The sequence below is a fragment of the Stegodyphus dumicola genome, chromosome 8 (genome assembly GCF_044657685.1).
Source record: "Stegodyphus dumicola isolate Sdum_Otavi_A_Nest chromosome 8, ASM4465768v1".
NCBI lineage: Eukaryota > Metazoa > Arthropoda > Arachnida > Araneae > Eresidae > Stegodyphus > Stegodyphus dumicola.
Window position 1 is genome coordinate 74,869,591 of NC_140775.1, and position 23,840 is coordinate 74,893,430.

Here is a 23,840-nt window from a genome sequence, read left to right on the forward strand (position 1 = left end):
TAATTCATATTAACCCATTAATTTATATAATTCTTTAACTGCATCATGGTTTAGCCTTTTTCACTTTAAAATACAGTAGCTGTGAGAGCAATGGAACCTTGAACAATTATTAAATGTTACATTGGTGTCCGAAATTAAGATTACAGATGTTACGGTGAAACACCGAAACCTGGAGAATGTCGACTTTCACCGGTGAATGTCAACATTCACATAGTCTCTTGGTGTATGTTCGAAATATTTTCCAAATACTCTTATTTCTGACTTTCACCGGTCAATGTCGACATTCACCGTGTGCTAATGGTCAATGTTGAACATATAACAATATTATATTTTCTTCTCCGTAATTCAGTCGCGAATAAACGCACTTGAGACTTGAAATAAGAACTTAAGAACATGAGAACCTAAAACACACAATACATTCAAAATGAGAAAGGAAAATAATAGAAGTTAAAAACTTACTTAATTATACAGTACGTTCTAAATGAGAAAATAAAATAACAGTAATAAAAAACTTACTAAATTATGTGATTCAAATCTTATTTATTGTAACAACTTAAACTATTATGGCACTTTATGACCTCTCTTTTCGACTTTCACCAGAGCATATCTGTGATTGTCGACATACACCGGTGAGGGTCCGAATATACAAGAATATAGTGAAATATTCGGTCTTTCACCGACGTATTTGGTGAATGTTGATATTCTCCGGTGAAAGTCGAAATTCTCCAATTTCGGTCTTTCACGGTAACACAGACATAAAATGTATGATATTTCAAAAAACAATTGGCTTGTTACGAGGAAGTTTTGTGCACAAAAGTAGAATGCTATGAGACAGTCAATAGTGACATACCAAACTAAATGAGGATTAAATGTTTTACGATAAGCAAATGAAACCTAAAACAGACAAAATATGACACTTACATTTCAGAGTGATTTAATAAAGAGTATGGTCATCACTTAAAGCTTTACCTCTCTTACAACAGGTTCTCATACTGTAAATGCAATTGTTAATCATAGCATGTAACAACGAACTCTATTTTTCTAAAAGTGAGCATTCTGATGCTTGGAGGGTCCTGACGTCATGCAATGGGTTTTCCTAGAATTTCACAGATATCACAATAAAACTAAGGTCTGCAACTTCGCTGCCCACACTCTACGACGAATACTCGATTCTTCAGGAAGATCATCGACAAGCTGAGTTCTGTGTGGCTTCGTATTATCGTCCATCAAATAATTTCTTTTCCAGGAGCTCTCTGGGAAGACCTTCATATAAGGTTCAAGAACCTCATTCCTGTATATTCGTTATGTCGTCATGGTGCCGTCCTCGAGACATGATGGTGGTTTTATGGTCATATAACAAGATGCCTCCCTATACAAGGATTTCACTTCCGCCAAAGCGGTCTATTTTTTATGTTGGAGTGATAACAGAGAGCTCAAAGCTCTGTTCAGACGAAGGCTTATCAAGAATCACTCTGTGTACTGAATCTCGACTCATTATTGAAGAAGACGTGGCCTCAGTCTTGGTATGATATGATATAAGGGACGCAGCCCGACCCTCCTGGTAGACTTTACGTCGCCCTATGGCCTTTTTGCGGGCTGCGCCAGAGCAAGCCAGAAACAGCACTTTTAACAGACATAAAGAACATAACTAAAAAACAAAATTCAGATTAAAATCCCTACTGCAAGCTTATTATGATTAATCCTCTCCATCATTTCCCTGGTAATTTTTTTCAGTCTTTTAAAATAATTTAAAATATCATATATATTAAAAACATCATTTGTCTTAAACTCGTTCCTGATATCAGTAAAATATCTACATGTTTCCACATAATGCTCTGCAGTGCCCGGTTCTTTACAGATGTCACAGAGGTCAGGCTGTTGTAATTTAAACCTTTTAAAATAGGAAGGGAAACGGCCATGACCTGTAATGATTTGATTAACGTCAATGTCTGAATAACATAAACCTTTTTTAAGTTTGACAAATTTCATGTAACCTTTATTTAGATCAGACCTTTCTCACTCCTTTTCGTAATAGTCACAGCTTTCTTTGTTGATCCCTGTACATCAATATCACGAGCATTAACATCGGTAATTGCCTCCTTGGCCAGCGCGTCCGCCCTCTCATTTCCAAAATGTCCAACGTGTGCCTTCACCCAATTTAAACACAATATGTTGATCTTCTTTCAAGTCTTTGTATAATTCTCTAATATCTACTATTAAAGGGTTGTCTTGATCAGGTCGTGAGAGAGCTTGAAGAACTGTCAGACTGTCAGAATAAATATGTATATCATATTTCCCTTTAAGAGTCTTCCTAATCCATTTCAGTGAATAAAAAATAGCCATAGCTTCCGCTTGATAAACTGAGTTATAAACATTGAGTTCAAACTTATTATTCTCAATCTCTGTTCCATAATAATATATAACTTATGCGAAAGCAATGGCGTCTCCCAGACATGACCCATCTGTATAAAAGTCAATTTCTCCTATTTTTGGAGCATCCAAATAATACGGAGTAAAAATTCTTTCAGCAGAGTGAATCAAATTTTTCAAAAACACACCGTGTTACAATACAATCTCCATATAATTTAAAATCTATATTTCCTGTTCTTAAACGAAATTTATCATAATAAAAAACAAATAGTTGGAGAGAGAAGGCACACCGGCCAGGATACAAACAACCTCAGTAGAGGTCGTTCTGAAACATCTCGTAAGCATTAACAACCAAGCTCTCTGCATTGTGTCAAGTTTCATACTAGTCTAACTAGCTCATACAAGTCTAACTCTTTGACTCTTTCATACAAGTCTAACTAGCTCCTCCGCCCGGCAACCCCATGCGCCTATGCCATACATAATTCTCGTAGATTGACCTTATTATGGCATTTTTCATAGACAGAATTTCACTGGGGAAGTTCCTCCTGTAAAAATTTAAAATACAGTCTTGGTATGCCCAAGAATGGTATGCCTGGCTCCATAAGAGAGGGAGTGCCTTCTGCGACCTTTTCAGAGGAACACCTACCGCTGGTTGTCTGGCGTAAAAGATCTGCTCTTTTAGGCATCTGTACAGTTTGCCTGGAAATTGTAGTTCCAGACGCACAGCAAGTTTTAGAGAGAGAGCTCTAATCATCATCTCTATATGACATCATGCATTTAAACCACGCATTGACCTCTTCAGGTGTCTAAGTTCTTAGATGGCCTTAAGCGAGCATTCTGGTGATGGCACTCGTAGCTCAGAGTTAATATCATAACTCGCAACAGTCAAGCAACATTCACATGCGACTGGGGAGTCTCAAGCCTATCCATGTTTCTCCATCCCATCTCATCATCTAAACGATTGCAGTAACTCATTGTAAGTGAAATCAATTAATCTTATGATTTCTGTTCAAGTAAACAAAATTCTGTGGAGGAATTTCACAGATTCAGAAACTGACCACTTTTTCACGTTTTCTTCAAAATGTATTATTCCGCTCCCCTATTTACATGGCTTATGTCATTTTCTTTTTTCAAAATTATATGACAAATGTTAAAATTTTAAAATATTAAGAATGGCTGTTTTGAAGTATTGAAAAAGTTTGTACCATTAATTGTGGGCATCACAAAACTCATAATAAAAAGTTACAGTGTAATTTAGAAAAATTGTGTAATGTACAGGAAAGTGTTAAGCATTATTATTAGAAAATTATTTTTACAGAATTACAAATAACATTAAAGGTTTGAAATCAATAACAGCTATAATACAGAGAATTCGAAACAAAATACAGAAAGTAAAAACAAATCTAATTTCAATAAAGGATTTTCTATATTAATACGTAGAAAGCAGGCGACCTTTCTTATTTAATATATAGCTTAAAAATATTCAGTCGACACTACAGGCCCTAAAAGTGATTAAAACACACCTTATTACATTATTATTACTTATGAAGTTTCAACGTTATTGAAATATTAGGATAATAATAAAGAATATTAGGAAGCATCGGAATAGTATGATCACTGTTAATGAAATAAAATTTTCGTCTTAGGACACAGAAGAACAAGATTCTGTATATAATAATAAAATATAGCGTGATAAGTTTTTAATTTTGGATTTCCTAACTTTTTTTAACTTTTATTTTATCTATAAAAAAGATAATTATTACATTAATATTACAAAAAGATAATTCATTTTCTTGTGTATCTAAATGCATTTAAAAAAAAAAAAAAGAACAGATTAAAATATTTTAGGCTTAAAAGTTATTATACTTTATGTAAGGTGCTTTTATAATCTATGGATTTGAGAATTTAGAAGTTCCCCCAATTAAGGAGTTTTCTTAATTAATCTCTTTAATTAATCTTAAATGAGTTCATAACGTCCAATAAAAGGAACTAATGTTCTGGCAACCCAATAAATCTTCATTAAGGCACTGGGTTTCATAGTTGTTTGACAATGCATTAAAAATAATAAATCTCTGACTAATTAGTTGGGTACAGCGGGCTAGCTGCGAAGCAACAGTTATTTAAATTCTTAAAAACCGTAAATTTACCTTTACGGTTTTTAAGAATTTAAATAACTTTAAATTCTGTAAAGTTCCTTGTAAATTTACCTTTACGGTTTTTAAGAATTTAAATAACTGTTGCGTAAAGGTAAATTTACGGTTTTTATTTATGAATCGCATTATTGTTAATCTGCTTGCGTCTTTTATGCAGTCTAAAAATCCAAAAAGATTCTTAAATAAATTAAGTCATATGTTGTTAATATGTGCGATGGGCACAAGGTTTATTAAAAGCAAAAGAGTATCCTTAAGAAACAAAGAAATTTTTTTTAAAATATATATTTCAGAATTTATATTATGCAAAGTGCATGATAAAGATGTACACCGTGGTCCACAAAAGTCCATATATGGCCTTTATTTTCGCAGTAGTTGAGGGTACACATATACTTAAAATTATAGCAGTCGTTTAAATGACGCAGACACTTATGTTACTTATTATAATTTTAAAAGTCAGTTTTGCAAAGCTTCCTAGACAATTAACTAACTTTTCAGATAATCTAACTTCTTGCCAATAATTATAGTTATTTACTAAAAGTTATACTGATTATAAAATTTAAGGCACAAAATGTTTGACTTCCGAGCAATAAAACTGATAGAGATACCTAATTTCAAAATTTAGGATATTTTCCATCCGCTTCCGTTTGCCTCAAGGAGTCGGGATAATTTAGATTAGAATAAATTAGAATAATTTAGAATTCTAATAGAATAGATTAAAGAATAAATTAGAATAATTCGAAGCTGATTCTTTTCCCTTAAATGTCATTCAAGGATATATCCTTTTATGATTTACTAGTGTTTAACATTCTTTAATTTAAAATTCTGTTACATTTGGTACACCAAAGTAATGTTATGAGTTGATTATGTAATAATATTGAAGTATGCCACTTTGTAAAAGGAAAACAGCGTAAGAAACAGTAAAATCTCCTTTTTGATTTTTTTTTAAAGATCTGTATTTTCTATGACAGTCTACATAGCAATGCTCGTAACTTAATCTATTGTTACGAAATGTCAAGGCGCGGTAAGATGGCTTCCCCGCAAAGCAGTTGTAGGGTTGCCACATTTGGTGATAAATCGCCTATTTGGCGACAAAAATTGGCAACATACCATGGACGGTTGGAGAACTTTCTGGAACGAATTCTTACCGGTTTAGCCCAGAATGTTCTTTAAAAGCCGAAAGCTCTGCAAACCTTGCTGGTCCGCAGTCAGTTAGTTACGCTAACTGATTGCGGTGTCTCATCTAGTTAGTCCGTGCGGAGACGATCGAGTTGACAAACGGCCAGCGAGTGCCGAGTGGGTCGTCGAGTGCATCGAAGAGTCTCTTAGTGTATCGCTGTTAATGCATCGTCGAGAGAGCGTGTTGAGCTCCGGGAACGACTGAACCGAAGAGTCGGGAGCTGTGCTCGTGTGTCGTCGAGAGCATCGCGAGTTGTAGCGTGGAGAGTCTCGAGAGTACGTGGAGTTCCGAGAACGAGCAGAGTCGGGAGCTGTACTCCGGAAAGCAGAGTCGGGTGCTTTGCAGGAACCTGTTTCCACCGTGATAGGCTGATAACCTGAAGGCTGTGTCGCTGATCGTGTCAGCGTGTTTATAGTAGTTCATCGACGACTGTAAAACGTGTTTTGGAACTGTCCTGACAATACTGGTTAATAAAGTGTGTTTCGATACTTCAAGAAGTGTCGTCGTTATTCACTCCAAATCCCCGTACGAATTGAAGGAAGAAAATAACGTAACAACTGGTGTCAGAAGAATAAAAAAAACTCAACACTATTAATATCAGAAACCTTTTCCAAAATCAATAATTTATATTTAATTGCATACAACTGCAAACATTCCATTTTTCAGTTTATGTAGGAGTTAATCAGCATAACTTTAAAATCAAATTTTAAAATTCAAACTCTCAGTCAGTTTTTGATGACGGAATCACACATTTTTGTGTATCATATTTTAGAATGTGCGTATGTTTTACGAAGTGTAATTATATGTACCTAGAGACCATTAGCTTTTGTAATTATTCAAAAATTAATTATTACTTATTTCTACGAAGGAAAAGAAGTAATCGCGAAAAATTTCTGGTATCATATTTTAACAGTAATATCCAGTTTGAACGTTCTAAAATATATTTTGATTATTTTTTTTTTGCCTAACATCTGTACGTAGGGACAGAATAAAGGACTTTTTTCTCCAAATCGGATTGTAAAATGGATTTAAAAAGAAACTTTTTCAAGACTTCTGTACGTAAGAACGTCTATATATCGCATTCCTCAAAAGCGTAGAACGTTGAAATTTTGTATATCGGACTCCAATAACATGTAGTTGTGCATCGCCCTTTTTTATTACAATCAACAGTAACAAAGTATACACACTATATATATATATATATATATATAAATGTAGCAAAACAACATGAATTAGAGAGATTTTAGTGGTGACCTTTTAGCTATTTTATTTTAATTGTGCCTTTGCATAAGTGAGATTTATTGTCAAGCTTTTTCTTGTTAAATAGTAAGTTTTACATTTTCAATTTAAATTCCGGCGCGTAGGGAAAAGAGCGATATAATTGAGACTTACCCTACTTTTTTAGGTCATTAAGTTGGAATTTTCTTTTAGTGAAATTGCGTTTATGGTCTCAATTATTATCATTCGACGAAACACGCTATAGGTATTAACTTGATTCGAGTTTTAAGCTGCTTTATCAGGAGGTTTGAGCCGGATTTATCAAGGAAAATCCTTGATAAATCCGGCTCAAACCTCGAATTGAGCTATTTACCATTTGTTGCAATTTTTTGTACATATCATGTATTTTTGTAATATGCTTAAATTTTACAAAAGTCCTTTTAAAATTACTTGTAAGTTAAAATTTATAATTTTTTCTTACCCCTTCTGATTTTGAAATCATCTCGACTTGCAATTTTAACATTTAGTTTTTACGAGATTGTTTTTACTACTTTATTATTTTTTCTAGTTATTGAATGATTTTACATTTTTGCTAAGGAAATATAGAGTCAAATGTATTTTTTAGCATTAGCTTTTAAACGTTCCTCTTCTAAAATATATATATACTATAAATATGTGTGTGTGTATATACCCAACTCCTAACCCGGCCTTAAAGTCTTTATACAGCCTTTATTTTGGCAATCATTGGTCGTAGTCATATACTTCCAGTTACAGAAGTGTTTTAAATGACGAAAATATTCATGTTTTCGGAAATTTCAAGTCAAAAAAAATATTAATTTTGGACAATAACGAAATCCATATTTTAACTTTGTCTTCCGGTTCCTATGCTTGTATTTGGAAAAATTTTATACTTGTTATGAAAAAATAAATTTATAAGAAGTTGACTCCTGTACGACAAAAACTGAGCGAAATATTTAATTTTATCGGTTAATTTTAAGTTAGAATAATTCGAGGAAATAAGTTTAAATGAAGTGCAACCAACAAGGTGTATAATTTATAAGTTAGTGGACCGCTCAAAGAAGTCGTGCGGTATCCCAATCAGATTTTTTTTACATAAAAATTGTATAACATGAATATTTGCGTAATTTAAGATATTTATAACTAGAAGTATATGTCTACGAAAAATGGTTGTGAAAATAATGGTCACACAGGAACTTTTGTAGGAACGGTGTATATAAACTTCGCATCTTTAAATAATGCTCGTAACCGTATACTTCCAATTACAGAATGCTTCTGGAAAGAAGGAGGAGAATGTTTTGAAAACGGTGTCCGCCGATAACATCGCGGCAAATACATCGCGGACGAAAACGTCGCGGCGAAAACAACGCAAGGCGAAAACGTCGTGCTACAAAACATCGTGGGAGAAAACATCGCAAAGAGAAAACATCGCAGTTCTAAATCATCGTCGTACAAAATATCGTCGTCGAACCTTTGAAATTGAACCTTTGAAATTGAACCTTTGAAAACAGTCTCACCGTTGAAGCTGGGGACGGTTCTGGTAAAATAATGGCAAGTTTGTTATATATGCTTCTCTAGAAGAAAACTTCCAGTCAATATTTCAATTAATTTTTAGAAATCTTGGATATTAATATGTATCAGACATAAAAATTTCATACGGTTTTTTGGTTTCTATCCTTTAAAACACCCATCGTGTCCATAAACGTCTTTACCCTGGCTTTACTTTCGCCACATTTGGCCTTAGACACATAGTTAGTTCCATTTACAAAAATGCTTTAAATGCTCAAAAGATTCCCATTTCCGTACTTTTAAACTTTCAAAAAAGTGTATAAAATACGAAAGGTCAGCTTTTTATACTTTTCCCCGGTCCCTATACATATATTTAGGATAATTTTGGACTCCTTATAAAAAATAAAACGGAAAAGTTTTTGACTTCCGCAAAAATTGACCGAGATGTTTGGTATTAAAATCGAGGTTCATTTTTAGGAGACATGTACAGATTGAAAAACAAAGTGTTTTCATATTTGTACGCAACAAAAAATATAACATTAGTTTAGAAAAATAGTTTCTGATCTTCAGAGGATATGTTACTAGCATTTCTATACTGATCATTGTGAGAAATATTGATCAGTATAATTTGTACAATTAACGTGATTGTGAATCTAAAGTAATAAGACTTCATGAGAATATTAATAGCAAGTTCTTAGACTTTCGGTACTAAACGTACAAATTATTTGCGTGAAAATGCATTCGAATATCAAAGGTAACAAAAATGCAAATTAAAGGCACTAGTAAACCATAAAAAAATACCATTTTAAGGATATTTAAGGGGAAAAAAATCAACCTCAAATAATTCTAATTTACTTATTAACCGACCCCCCTCCCAATGCAAACTGAATATGAGGTCAAAAATGGCAAATTTTGAAGTTAAATATCTCGATCAATTTTTGTCTTACGAAAGTCAAATTTTTTTATCTTACTTCTTATAACGATTACAGTATTTTTCTAACTATAAGTATAGAGACCGAAGGAAGTGGCTTAAAATGTTATAGTATAAAAGATATAAAAATTTAAGTTTCGTAATTTTTACAAAATTGATTTCTTTAAATTTAAAAGTACGAAAAGATGACTACCTGCGTCATTTAAATTGTTTTTATAATTGAAAGTATATGTTAATGACCAACGATTGCGAAAATAAAGACCTGGTGAATACGGAAGATAAAATTCTAATTTTGCTTTTTAGCAACCCTCAAAACCCGAATTTAATTTGATTATTTCCACTTTTTGAATTCTACGCATTTATATTTAACCTAATTATTTGTAAGAACTCTTGACCATAGAAATTTCGGAATATTTTTCTATTCCTATGAAGAAGCAAAAAGTATAGAAAATGTGAAATAACATTAGTTTCGTCATTTGATTCTTAAAAATTCTGAAAATCTGCAATAATTATTACTAGTCTTAATATGAATTTCAAATCGACTTTAATGTCGCTTTTTTAAAAAAAGATAGGAATTTTTAAGCTTAATAGATTAGAAGATACAGTTTTTAGGTAGTATTAAAGTATTCAGAAAAATCACTCTGTGCATTGTTTTCAAATATACTGGCCTAGATTCACTAACTTCATATGAAAGAATAGCTCTCTGAAGTCTAGCTGAAAACACGTTTAGTCTGCTAGTGAATTTACTGACTTTGATCTATACCATTTATAACTTTTAATTAAAAATCATTTTTACAAACGTATTCCTTCCTGGAGTAAAGTTTTTTTTTTTGGGGGGGGGTGCGTGTGTGTAAAAATCAGTACATTTTTTCATGGATATCAGTTGCATTTCTTCTTTTTGCAATAATTGAATCTTAGTTCAACCACCGTTATTTCAAGAAATTTGCTCGTTTCCCTATCATCTGATTTCTGTCTAGTTCATACTGTATTTGGTAGAAGCAACACACCTTTACCTGGATCTAGACGCGACAACTGCTCAACAGGTGTCGCTCCCGCATCTCTTACCTCACTGAACAAGCTTTGGCAACTTCTCACTTTATATCCAAATAGGGAAAATTACGGCTGAGGAATAATGCGTGTGGCATAACCGAGGTGAAACCACAACCGCGTAGGCCAAACTTTCCGAACGTCTTTCGTTAACTGGACAGGATAACCGTCCTCAGAGATCAGCAGCGTGTGACTTATTTCTTATCGACAGAAAGAATCAAAAGAAGAACCATGGAACCATTTAGTTCTTTACAAATGCAGATAACGGGTAAGCGAATCTTTTCAGTTTTCTCGTTTCAATTAGGATGATTTTTATCTTGAGTTCAGTGACATTGAACAGAAATCTGAAAGTCAAAGACAATTAGTTAAAATGTATATTTAAGCAATATTTTATTTTTCGATACAAGAAATTTTTTATCTCCCCCGCCTCTTCAATTACATAACGTGAAAATCCAACTTAAGTAAAATAGTCCTCGTCTCCGAACATGTTGACATTTTTTGCAGTTATGGTTGCAGCTATATTTGAAATGGGTATTTGCTAGAAAGACATTTCTTCAAAGATGTGAAGCTTTGACTCCATTGTCGCCTTTGCTTTTAGCAGCTTCACAAACCACAGAATGTTTGATAAAAGTCTATAAAAAAGTTTGAAATCAACATAATGCTTGTATATAAGTAATTGAAAGAGCACCTTTCTAATTTCGTAACGATCACATGTTAGAAATGTTTTTTTTTTTTTTTTTTGTAAATGTCTATTTGCATTTATAAAGACCATTAAATTGGAACACTTAAGTTTTCTCGATTTTGCTTTTTCTGTTCCTTTGACATGAATTATTTAATTTTTATGATTCAAAAGAAAGATGATAACATTTTTGGTGTTTATTGCTAATAATGCATATGTAAAATTCTTTTTGATTTGTTTATAAATAAAAAATTTGTTTAACTTTGCAGTAACACAAAACGCATAAAAAGCGGGTACAAATAAATGAAGAAATTAAAAAGTGTTAGAATTAAAAAACATTACATTTTTAAGACGGTATTTTTTATGTAATTCTAATTCTAATAAATATTTGGATTTGAATCTAATATATATTTAGTTAGCTTATTAGATTTAAAATAAGATATTTAGCAAATCTTTGCTAAAATATTACATCGAAAATTATATAATAATTATTACATAAAATATTATATATTTATTACATAAAATATATATATTTATTACATAAATATTAAATTTGTCAGTTTAAAGCACACTTTTTCTAAAATTTAAAATAAAACCTACTTCTTATAAAATTAAAGCACAATTTTTACTATAATTTATTCTTGTCTGTAGTTTAAAATAAAACAGCTGAAAGTTGATTTTAAGGACATATTAAAACTCAAAGGTTTTGCTTACTTTTCAGTCTTCTGCTTAAATCAATTATTTTTCAAGAAATAAATGAGTAACAAACAGTAAGTTTTGTTTGTAACTCATTTATTTCTATTACTACTTCAGTGAAACTGTTTTTGAAAATAAAGTTTTTTTTTCACTGGGAAAATTTTGTATTACTAGGTGCTATTTACTGTAAATAAACATTGTAGGCGTTTTCAATTGCGTTTAGATGTCAAGGAAAAAACTGCAGAAATGAAAAATCATTGTACTCTAAACTCAATAACTGCTTGTAATACTTATTCAAATAAGCCCTTGGGATTTCAGTCACCAGTGCAAATGAACTGTGTAGCAAAATAGTAAATTTCAATTAGATGTGAATATTTTCTAATAGAGGACATACCAAGAATCTCTGTGTATAAATTTCTTCGTAAAATTTATATTTTTCCCTTAGATAAGTGGCAATGGGATAGAAAACACAAATATATAAAATTTTAATAACAATCGAAATCAACAAGTAAGTTGTTAAATATGACAATTATTTTATTTTTATTTAGCTAATTTATGAGAAGCAGGGGAGAAAATTTATAATAAAAGTTTAAAAGTAACTGTAATATTTTTCATGAATATTTTTAATAATAAATATTATATTTTCCATTGCATTACTTTTCATTTTAACAATCAACTTCGTGAACAAAATTTGATAAAAATCTAAATATAACCCAGCTGCAAGTACTTTTACAATACAATAAATCTTCTCCGCCTTTTTCTATTTTTGTAAGCAAATATATAAATCTCACGCACTCATTTTCATACTCATAACCATAAATGTATACTCACGATTATCCGCAATGCTGACTTTATTTCATTAGTTTCATGCAATTAAATTTCTATAAATAAGAATATTACATATATAACATTATCACTGTAAATGCTACTATTCGTATTAATAGTAATACATATAATTTGTATGACATTAATTAAATCATAATTTATATATTGTATTATTGTTCTTGCGTAATGAAACTACGTTCTGCAACATACTAATTACTTAAATTATTAATAAAATTTCTATGCATATATAGAGAGAAATATTTTCGGAGAATAATAATAATCTAATCCTACATAATTTAAATGATGAAAGATTTTTCTCATAAAAACAGTTTCGGAAATTGCGTAACATTCAAAACATATCTCAACAATAGGGGTGGAAATATACATTAATATAAAATAATTCCATGCACGAAAAATCTTATTATAAAAGAAGAAGCATGCTGACTGTACTGTAATCGATATATTTGAATGGTTAAATTATATGTTTAAAATTTTTCCTACTATGCTGCCCATTTCCTTAATACCAGCAAAATTTAAGCATTATTAGTACTATTTAAAAGTCTCCGATTATTTATTAGTGTATAGTAATTATGAAATAAGAGTTTTTAGATTAGAATTTTTAACGCAAAAATATACTTTTACAAAACTGTAACCAAACAAGTAAGATGAGATAATTAATTATTATTACGTATACCCGACAGAAGACGTCCGTTTAACTGGGTAATACCGAGGGTAACACCATACTAAATTTGACAGTATATTAAATGAAAGGACATAAGGAAGAGGCATAATCCATATTAAAATTAGCAGAATAATACTAATGACAACTTACCCGCATTTTCAAGCAGTTTAGTTTGGAGAATAAATTCATTTCGTTATGCAAATTAAATTAGCATTCAAAAGAGAAAGAACAATATTTTTATACGTATTATTCCTTATCCTTCGATAGAAGTCAGTCGCAAATAGAAGATTAAATGTTGAATACTTAATTTAGTTTTACAATTTAACAATTTATTTTTAACGAATATTTTAATGCCTTGGATTTCATTGTGCATATTCTAAATTAAGCATGAAACAATTCTTAATTAGTGCAGTCACTGCTGTCATTCTATACATTTTCTTCACCGTTTTTTTTATTCCTGGTAGAAATTTTGCTGTATTCTGATGTTTCGCTATAGTATAGTTTTCATATTCCAGCGATAAACAAACTTAAAAGTTTTTTTTTAGACAAGGCCCGAAAATTCCGCAACTCGGTTATTCCGTTCCCGATTAATCGGAAATTGATTATGAATTATGTATTTAAAATCGAGATAAAGATGTTTTAATATTTTAATGCCTTGGATTTCATTGTGCATATTCTAAATTAAGCATGAAACAATTCTTAATTAGTGCAGTCACTGCTGTCATTCTATACATTTTCTTCACCGTTTTTTTTATTCCTGGTAGAAATTTTGCTGTATTCTGATGTTTCGCTATAGTATAGTTTTCATATTCCAGCGATAAACAAACTTAAAAGTTTTTTTTTAGACAAGGCCCGAAAATTCCGCAACTCGGTTATTCCGTTCCCGATTAATCGGAAATTGATTATGAATTATGTATTTAAAATCGAGATAAAGATGTTTTAATATTCCATATGTATTCAAATTAAATTCCAATTAATCATTAATATTTTTGACGCATGATTTTTATCTCATTTTGTACTGTGACTATAGCAGATATTCTTCTCTTGGTGTACAAACAGAGTGACAAATTTATTTGAAAAGTTTTATAACTACTCTTTTTTTTTTTAAAAAAAAGACTACTATAATGTTTATGCGTCAGTGAGACTATAAAAATGGTTCAAATTTAATCGGTACATTTGTACAAAATGTCTGCTGATTATTACTATTTCAAATAAGTATAATAGTGTTGAAGGTATTAAGTTTTAGTTAATTAATAAGATACTGCAGAAATAATTTTAGTTTTATTACCGTAAATATTAAACGGATTTCATTGCTTTCTAACATTTTCGTAATGTTATAGGCTACCTTTTTCTGATGCCCATCATGTTCAAAAATATCTGCCGAATATGAAGCTCTTTTTGATGGCATTGAGACTGCCTGAAGTCTGTCTATAAAATCCTGTGTCTATAACATCTGTCTGTCTATAAAATCCTGAATTTTCCAATCACTAGCTAAAACTGTGCGAGAAAGCTTTTAAATATTATAAAATAAGTATTATATTAAACTTATTGGCAGAGTTTGCAAAAACTTGATATTTTAGAGACTAAGCAGATCCGAGTCGAATCGAGTTAAAAATACAGAGTCTGACTTAAAGCTTTAAAATTCCAAGTAAACGAAAGTTTCAATGTATCAAATATTAACTTCAACAATGCGTTCTATAGCTAAGTAATACGTTAACATTCATTTTAATATAGGTTTATAATTTTACATAAAAAATTTCATTATACTTTCTAGTAAAGTATTAGTTTTCAAGTAAAATTATATGTCTAAAGAAATATATTTATATCTTTTACAAAGTAAAATGCTGTTCAAGCACTTGAGCATTCACTTCAAGTTCATATTGCTAACGTTAAAAAAAATGAAGATTTTTTTCATAAAGAATCTGCGCATATTTCATGGTATTAAAAGAAAAATAGGACATCTATGGCTATTTTCCAACTTAATGATATACCAAATCTTTGCTAATTTTCTTTTCGGTAGATTTGGGTTAAGCGTAATTTTTGTGAGTTTTATAAAATGTCTCAAATCTACCAAAGCTTTTGCAATGCTCTTTTTATACAAAAATATATCCATACGTATGAAAGCCATGTAGTTCCAATCCTCATTTATTAAAGCCTCAAGAGAACTCGTTTTTAAGCTCGATTTCAGTGCATTTAGGTTTTCGTAATATACACTCACGTTTGTGAAAATTGCAACACCAAGAAGGAATCGTCATAATTGAATGCAATTTAATACACAGTTGAGTGGTAGTGGTACAAATAAATGATTAAATGTTCAAAGCTAACAAACAAGAACAAGAGATCAGAATCAGTATTTTGTGTAGCACCACGCAATAAGTGCTGCTACACGACGTGACATGGAGTCAAACAAAGTTTGAATCTCTGACTGAGGAAGAGCATTCCATATCGTTTGTACGCGTACCCAAAGTTCGTCTGCAGACGCAACAGGACGAGGATCACGAGCAAGACGCCGACCAATGACATCCCACACATGTTCAAAATCCTACTCGCAAGCCTTAGCCAGTGGACTTGCCCCTGAAGCGGTAAGCGAAGCTAAAACCATTCTACATGAACTTAAAAGCTTTGTCGCAATTATTCAAAATTCTGGACTTCCCCTGCTCTTCAAGCAACTAACCCAAGAAAAAAACGCTCTACCTCAAGAAAATGTGATCTCAGATAATGGGCCAACACACTAATAAGGCAAATTTAATCCGCTTCATGGTGTGGAATTCAAATAGTCTCCGCAATAAAATCTCAGAACTGCAAGAATTTCTGTACGAGCACGATATTGACTTCGCGCTCATTACTGAGACACATGCTCAAAGATGTTACAGTCTGAATATCTCCAACTACAGAATCTATCGCTGTGATAGAACTAGCCATCGAGGCGGAGGTGTCGCCATCTATGTGAAGAGAAATTTACCATCTTGCCTAGTTAAAGAGTGTAAAGACTTTGGTTGCGAGCTGATTACAGTGTGCATTACCCTTCCGGTGTACAAAAATATTTATTTCAGTGCTTTTTATAATCCACCGCATAATGTGTTAACTTATAACCTACTAGACTCAATCCTTCCTCCTGATACTCCTACGATCCTGGCAGGAGACCTAAATGCCAAGAGCATCGCATGGAATTGCCGTAAAGGAAATACAAACGGTAAAACTCTACAAAATTACATTTTAAGCCATCCTGTTGTTATTTACACACCGGACGAATACACTTATCGCCCGGACAGAATAGAATATTCCGACATTCTGGATATTGTTTTGTCCACCACAACTATCCCTATCACGCTTGAAGTATTGCACGAACTATCCTCGGATCACTTACCGATCATTGCTACTTTAGGAGTGAACAAAAGTAATACTGCTTCCACTAGGAAAATTACTGACTGGCAGCGCTATGAACTCTTCATGAAAGACAGTGTTCTTGATGTCAGAAATTTGATCTGTGTTGATAACATCGACTTTGCAGTATCCTCATTTACCTCAAAAATTCAAAGGGCTATTGAAAATGCTAGCGATACAGTTGTAAATACAAACACGCTCTTCCGACTGCCGCCTAAAATACGTCAAATGATGAGGCATAGAAATCGCCTCAGAAAAATTTACAACCTTACCTGGGATCCTGTCGCCAAAAGGGCGATAAATCGCCTAAACCGGGACATCAAAACTGCTGTGAAGCAACACAAGGACGAACTCTGGTGTGAAAAAATGTGCAACTTAGATTTCCGTGACGGATCTCTTTGGACTTTAATAAAAAACCTCAAAGCAAATTTTGTTACCAATCGTCCCATCTTCCATAACGGAGTTGTTGCCCTTTCAAATGAAGATAAAGCAAATGTTTTCGCCTCGCATTTGGAACTACAATTTACGCCAAATGATTGGCCTGTGGACAGAAACTTTAAACTTTTCACCCTTACTCATGTGAAAGATTGGCTAAATGCCCCCACAGCACGAAATATTCCCAAATTTGCTACCCCTGTAGAAGTGTCTCAAATTATTAAAAAACTCAAATCACGCAAAGCTCCCGGAAATGATGGCATTTCAAATACTGCAGTTAAAATGTTACCTCCCTGTGCAGTAGCGAATTTCACTAGCATTTTAAATGCGTGTTTATTTAACTCCTACTTTCCACAGCAGTGGAAAAGTGCAAAAATTATTTTAATTCCTAAACCTGGAAAGGACCACACGAAACCAGATGGCTATCGACCTATTAGTCTCCTGCCTGTGCTCGGAAAAATTTATGAGCGCATTATTCTCTCACGTATGCAATCCTATCTAAACATGTTGCCTCCGGAACAATTTGGTTTCCGCCAGCACCTTTCTACTACGAAGCAGTTGTTACGCATTACTGACTTTTGTGGCTCTGCTTTGCATAACAAACAAAGTGTTGCTCTCCTCATGTTGGACGTGGCGAAAGCCTTCGACCGCGTCTGGCATGAGGGGCTCATATCCAAATTAATTACTGCTAACGTGGACCGAGAAATGATCTTGACAATTCACTCCTTCATTACAAACCGGACTTTTTGTGTTTGTGTGAACGGCGCTATCTCCTCGTCTAGAAATATCCATAGCGGTATTCCGCAAGGGTCAGTTCTAGGACCTTATATGTATCTATTTTATGCTGCTGACTTTCCTCAAGCATCTCAAAATAACGCTATTTTGGCCTGTTATGCAGACGACACTGCCCTGGCGGTAAAGTCTGTTAATATGAATCACGCCATCAAAAAACTACAAGATGTCATTCCTAGCATCGAACGATGGTGCGCGCAATGGAAAGTCCAAATAAACGCAGCCAAATCTCAACTTCTCCTCATACGCAGAAATAAAAGGAACACACCTGTCAAAAGAGGACTTTATCTATTTAACGAAATTGTTCCAATTGTTCCCCATGCCAAGTACCTCGGAGTGATTATAAATGATCGCTTAACGTGGACTAACCATATAAATTACGTCAGGGATAAGGCCTTACAAATTATCAAATGTCTCTTCCCAATTATTGGTAAATACTCCACTCTCGACCTGGGAAAAAAGCGGCTCATCTACATGTCTGCGATCAGACCGATCATGACTTACGCCTCCCCAGCGTGGGCCGCCCTGACCAAAACTGACCTCAATAAATTATGTGTTGTGCAGAACCGCTATCTCAGGATTATTACGAATGCTCATTATTTCGTGACAAATAAGTGTCTACAAGATGACCTCAAGATCGACCCCTTAGATAAGTTCATCGCAAAGCAAAATCGGAATTTCTTCAGAGAAGCCCAGGACTGCAATCATATGCGTCAATTTAACCTCTTTGAATATGAAATATTGCACGAAGACAGGCACCTTAGACCATTTACTGCATTTATCCTCAATGAAAATCAGAACTTTCCAACCTAAGTTTTTACCCTGTGTTTACTTGGAAAACTGAAATGCTTAAAGTTAAGCAGCCACTATCGGGGTCAAGGCACGGGAGGGTGACCTCCCACGGGACTACGAACTAAAGTCTTCTACTGCTTACTGTAGATCTCTCACTGCTCCTATTGGTTTCAAATTTCTTTTATTTTATTTAATTTAACTTTTAGTTTACTGGAAAGTATGTTTTTATGTCTCTGCAATTGAATATTTTGTAAATAGCAAATTCTCATGATTTTCGCATACACGTCTCAACAGCCAATCAAAAGACCTCTACTAAGAGATATCTTTGACTGCTTCTGCTGGACTCCCTGCGGAATTTTACTTTTGTATATAGTCTTTCTAGTTGTGAGAAAAATGCACTTTGATGAGTTTATGCACTGAATATTTGTAAAAATGCACACTGTACCTGAAACTCGGACCAGCATCTCTCCAGCCTACCAGACACCGCTATAGCCTCACGTGACAAAGTAGTCACACCTTCTTTAATTTTGCATCCTGTCCTCCGGACACACTCAAGCATTTGCTATACCTGCAATGTACTTTTTAATTCATGACAGCCGGTATACAGCTTGCTATCAGCAAGCTACACACGGCAATAGTGGGAAAAGGAAAGGAAAGGCGGGCATTATCCTGTTGAAATACAGCGCCTGGCAAGCTTTGAAGGAAGGGAACAGCTTCGGGCTGTAGAACTTCACGGATATACCGGTTGCTGTTCAGATTGCCCACAATTCGTAGCAATTGAGATCGTCTATGATATGCTATGGCACCCCAGACCATAACTCCGGGTGTTCGTCCACTGTGGCGTTCGATAATGCACTCCGGAAGGTGGCGTTCACCGGCATAGCGTCTGACACGAATGCGGCCATCATGGTACCACAAATTAAAGCGGGATTCGTCAGAAAACACGACATGCTGCCAATCAGCACGCCAGTCTCTATGCTGATTGGCCCATTGTAGCCGCAGGCGGCGATGGTCGTGCGTTAGGGGGATACTGTATAAAGGAGTCCGTGCGCGCAGTCCACACTGCAGCAGACGTCTACGAATTGATGAAGCACACAATGAAACACCTGTAGCTATTGACCACAGTGCTGCCAATTGTCTAGAGGAAGCTGTACGGTCCGTCCGCGCCATGCGGACCAGGTGTCTATCATCGCGAGCTGACGTCACATTTCGGGGTCCACTCCCGGATTTCCGAGTTGTCCGACACTGGTCCGTCCACTGCTTCCAAACGCGCATCACTGTGCTGCTGTTACGCTGCACACGAGAGGCTACTGCACGATACGACAATCCAGCTTCACGAAGGCCGATGATTCTCCCTCGTTCAAACTCTGTAAGTTGTTCAAATCTCGCTCTCTTTCGTCGACGAGGCATAAGTACAGATTGAGTTAACGTTTACCACTAGCAGATAACCACCGATAACCATACACGCCTCGCTACAGCCGTCTATTTATTCGGATCCATCAGCCGTTCAGAGGGCGCTGCTCAGCATACGCATGCGCTACGGATTTGCAATTCTAATCATTTGCATATCATGCGCTACTTTGCATTTCCTGAAAATTTCAGCTCACTTCGAAGTCCTTCATGGTGTTGCAATTTTCACAAACGTGAGTGTAGTATTGAATGATAAAAAATGCAACAGTTGCTCGTAATTTCTTTTATTTCTAGTTTTTTTTTATTCTTATAATTCTATGAAATGTTCTTGAAACATTCATAACAAAATAATAATTATTTGCTTCCGGCATTAAGTAAGTATTGAGGCCTTCAATAAATAAGTGCTCTTATTTAACATATCTGAAGCTGTGCGATTTTTTTAGCATTTCACCTCAAATATTATTTTTAAATATTAGTACCATGATATCTAATTTATCAACTTTCGCAATTAAAAAAAATGAGTGAGTTTCTTTTCATTGCAATTCAACAGATTATACATGAATTAGTAAAGCAAAAATAAAATGAATGCTTATATATCTAAATATACTTAAGCAATTTTATATGGGCAAGGTTTGTAGCAATCCCTGAAGCCAGTGACGCAATTTTTTCTATCTCATTTGTTCATTTTCTAACCTTATGTTATATTAATTCCCATCTTAGTTCAGCCCTTTTTGTTATTATTTTATTGAAATTAGGCCGATTAGGATTTGTCGAACGATGATCTTTAAGTATCGCAATATTTAAGCACTAGTAGTATGTCAAAAGTTTCAATTGAAATTAGGACTACTCATAATCAAACAATTGTCTCAACTCACAGGAAGAACTGAAATTTTCTCATTTTGAATCAAAAGCCCAAAAGGATTAATCTTAGAAAGAAAGGCCGAAGGTCAAGACAAGTAGAAAATCTATGTCACTTGTGTCAAACATTTAGCCGAGTGATGAATGAAAAAGGAAATTATTTAAAAATAAATTTAGAATGCTATTCCAATCAATGCATATAAAAAAGCGGAAGAGTCTTATAGCTGTAAAAATAATAAAAAGGCAGATGTCAGGCAAAATGACAATGAAAGACCAAAAGCAAAATTTATAGAAATTAAAATGGAGAAAAATTTAAGCAATAAAAGACAACCAAAATATTAAGGCAATAACTGTTTCCCTCAATCTATTTTTTTTTACTTTTTATTTCCATTACATAATTATTTTCCGTTTTGTTTTACTTGTGGATTGAGATAATTTTACCCGTGACAATATTTTAATATATACCCAATGTTGCCTAACTAGTTAGTTATTCACTTTTATTGTTATTTCTCTGTTATACATATACTAATCAGCATTTTACTGGCATCTCTATCATTCGTTGGACTTGGTTTGAATCCCGAAGAAGGAATGGATATTTGTAAATATATAGTGTCTGTGCGTCATGGGGGCACTCAAAATACACGGCGAGCTGAGTCCTCTCTAGTGGTTTAATATTAGGGAAAGATGGGTGGAAGATTCTCAGATCCATGCCCGGATGTTCTTTAAAACTGGCACGGAGCTGGGCAGAAGCATATTGTGACCCGTATAGTGCTTAAATGCCTATACCAACGACAGACGCAATCTTGCACTCTTTGCCTCGATAAAATTCATGAACTTTTCCTGATTGAGTCAGACGAATAAGATAATCCAATCATTAATCCTCTCGGCTAATAGTGTTTGTATTGTTTTATTATGCCAACATTTTCATTTTCTTTCACTACAAGAATGAAAAAGTACATATTTAAACACCAATTAATTTTTGTTCTCTAGTTTTCCCTGAAATTTGCACTTTTAAAACATTCTTAAATTTCTTAGATTTCCTGAGAGAAATACAATTCATACAATGCTTAAGTATTTGAATAACTTATGCTCATACAGTTAAAAAAGTGCAGTTCCATGACACATTTCGTACGTCAAAATGGCGTAAAGCTAAGAAGTAATTACTACTTCACTTATTTAAACGACAAGAAGTTTGGAGAGTTATACCTCATCAAAACCATGACAGCTTGCAATCTGAAAACTTCACATCACAATACTCTACCTCAAAAAAAGTTTATCGTAAAGTTTCTTAAATTAATTAAATATTAAAAAATTAATAAATGTGAAAAATATGCAAATATTTCACTTTTATTCTAAAGTCACATTTATTCTTAAATAAAGTAAACACTGCTGCTAACTCATTCAATTAAATCTTTACTCTCGAAAACTTGAAACTGAATTGGAAAGGAAGAATTTCCGGTTTTTTTTTTTTTTTTTTTTTTTTTTTTTTTTTTTTTTTTCCCCTGCATTTCAATTTTTAGCATAAAGTAGCACAAACAGAAAAAAATCAAAACATTGAAGTAGGTATTTCACTATTTGAACTAAACGAATTTCCATCAATACTTCACATAAACGATTGCAAATACAACAGATTCAGAACTCAAACAACAAAAATCAGCGTTATGTTTTCAAAATTTTCAAATTCAGAAGTCAAACAACAAAAATAACGCTGATTTTTGTTGTTTGACTTCTGAATTAGTATTTATTCGGCGTGTTATTGTGTCTTAAATACAACAGAGTTTAAGACTACAAGGTTGACGATGTCAATACCTTGTACAGTCTTGTATATCCATCGAAAAATCTCTGCTACGAGTTACTTTTATAATATGTTAGTGTTTTATAGAGAAACTCAATATTCAGGAACATTTTAATTGTTATGACGAATTATTGCTTCTAAATGGAAGCCTCAGAAACTCACTAAAGACTGCATTATTTCCTGCTTAAAAATAAGCAGGAAATAATACAGTCAAATAAGATACAAATTAGGTAAATCAGCAAAAAAAAAAAAAAAAAAAAAAAAAAAAAAAAAAAACTGAAATGTTTCAGATTTTAAATTACGTCCAAAGGGGCGTTTTTTAACGTTTTGAGTGTTACCTTTATTTATTAAATATCATGTTCTTTGCACTTAAACCATAAAATTCAGTTCAAGAGCAATATCGCAAAATAATGTTAAATTAAGCATATCTTTAGAATTTCCGATATACAGAGTCTCGCGAGCTGGAGATAAAAGTATTTTTTTTTCTATATAACGTTGCCATTTCTCGCTTTTAAAGCATTGAGTTTGTAAATCAAAAATTCGTTAAAGTTTTACAAAATATAAAATCTATAATAAAACAAATTCCAAATTTGGGATTTCAGATGCCCATATTCGCAGTAGGATTTCGTCATTCAAAATTCGATGGCTCTATGTACCATTGTTTTATCACAATGCGAGAAATAGACAATCATTTATGCAGATTTTTCATTATTTAATTTCTTCAAATATAATGCAGGACTCTAACATTTTGTGGCAACAGTTTGAAAAGTGAACCGACGTTTATGAGTCCGACGCAAAATCGCAAAACGAAAACAATAGTCCTTCAGGGACAAAGCCCCTTTGGACTAAAAAAAACCCTTTTAAATAGTGTTGTTATTTACAAACATTTAAATTATGCTAAACACAAAAGTAGTATAAAATGCCCCTATTTAAAATTAGATCCTATTACGATATGTCACTCTTTTTTAAAATTTAGAATAGCAGCTGACATTCACCTCTTTTTCGCTAGGTTTAACAGTCGAATTGTCATCATTTTTTGTTTTTGAAAAACAGAGAAAAAAGTGTTTGC

General features: G+C 33.2%; 1 protein-coding gene across 1 annotated transcript in view; it reads left to right on the top strand.

Annotated features, from left to right (window-relative positions):
- The first annotated feature begins 10,476 nt into the window (after positions 1–10,476).
- Positions 10,477–23,840, top strand: part of LOC118188948 (uncharacterized) — a 140,111-nt gene continuing 126,747 nt past the window's right edge. Inside the window, exon 1 of the mRNA XM_085822009.1 lies at positions 10,477–10,691. The gene's annotated coding sequence lies outside the window, so the exon portion shown is untranslated. The remainder of the gene's footprint in view (positions 10,692–23,840) is intronic.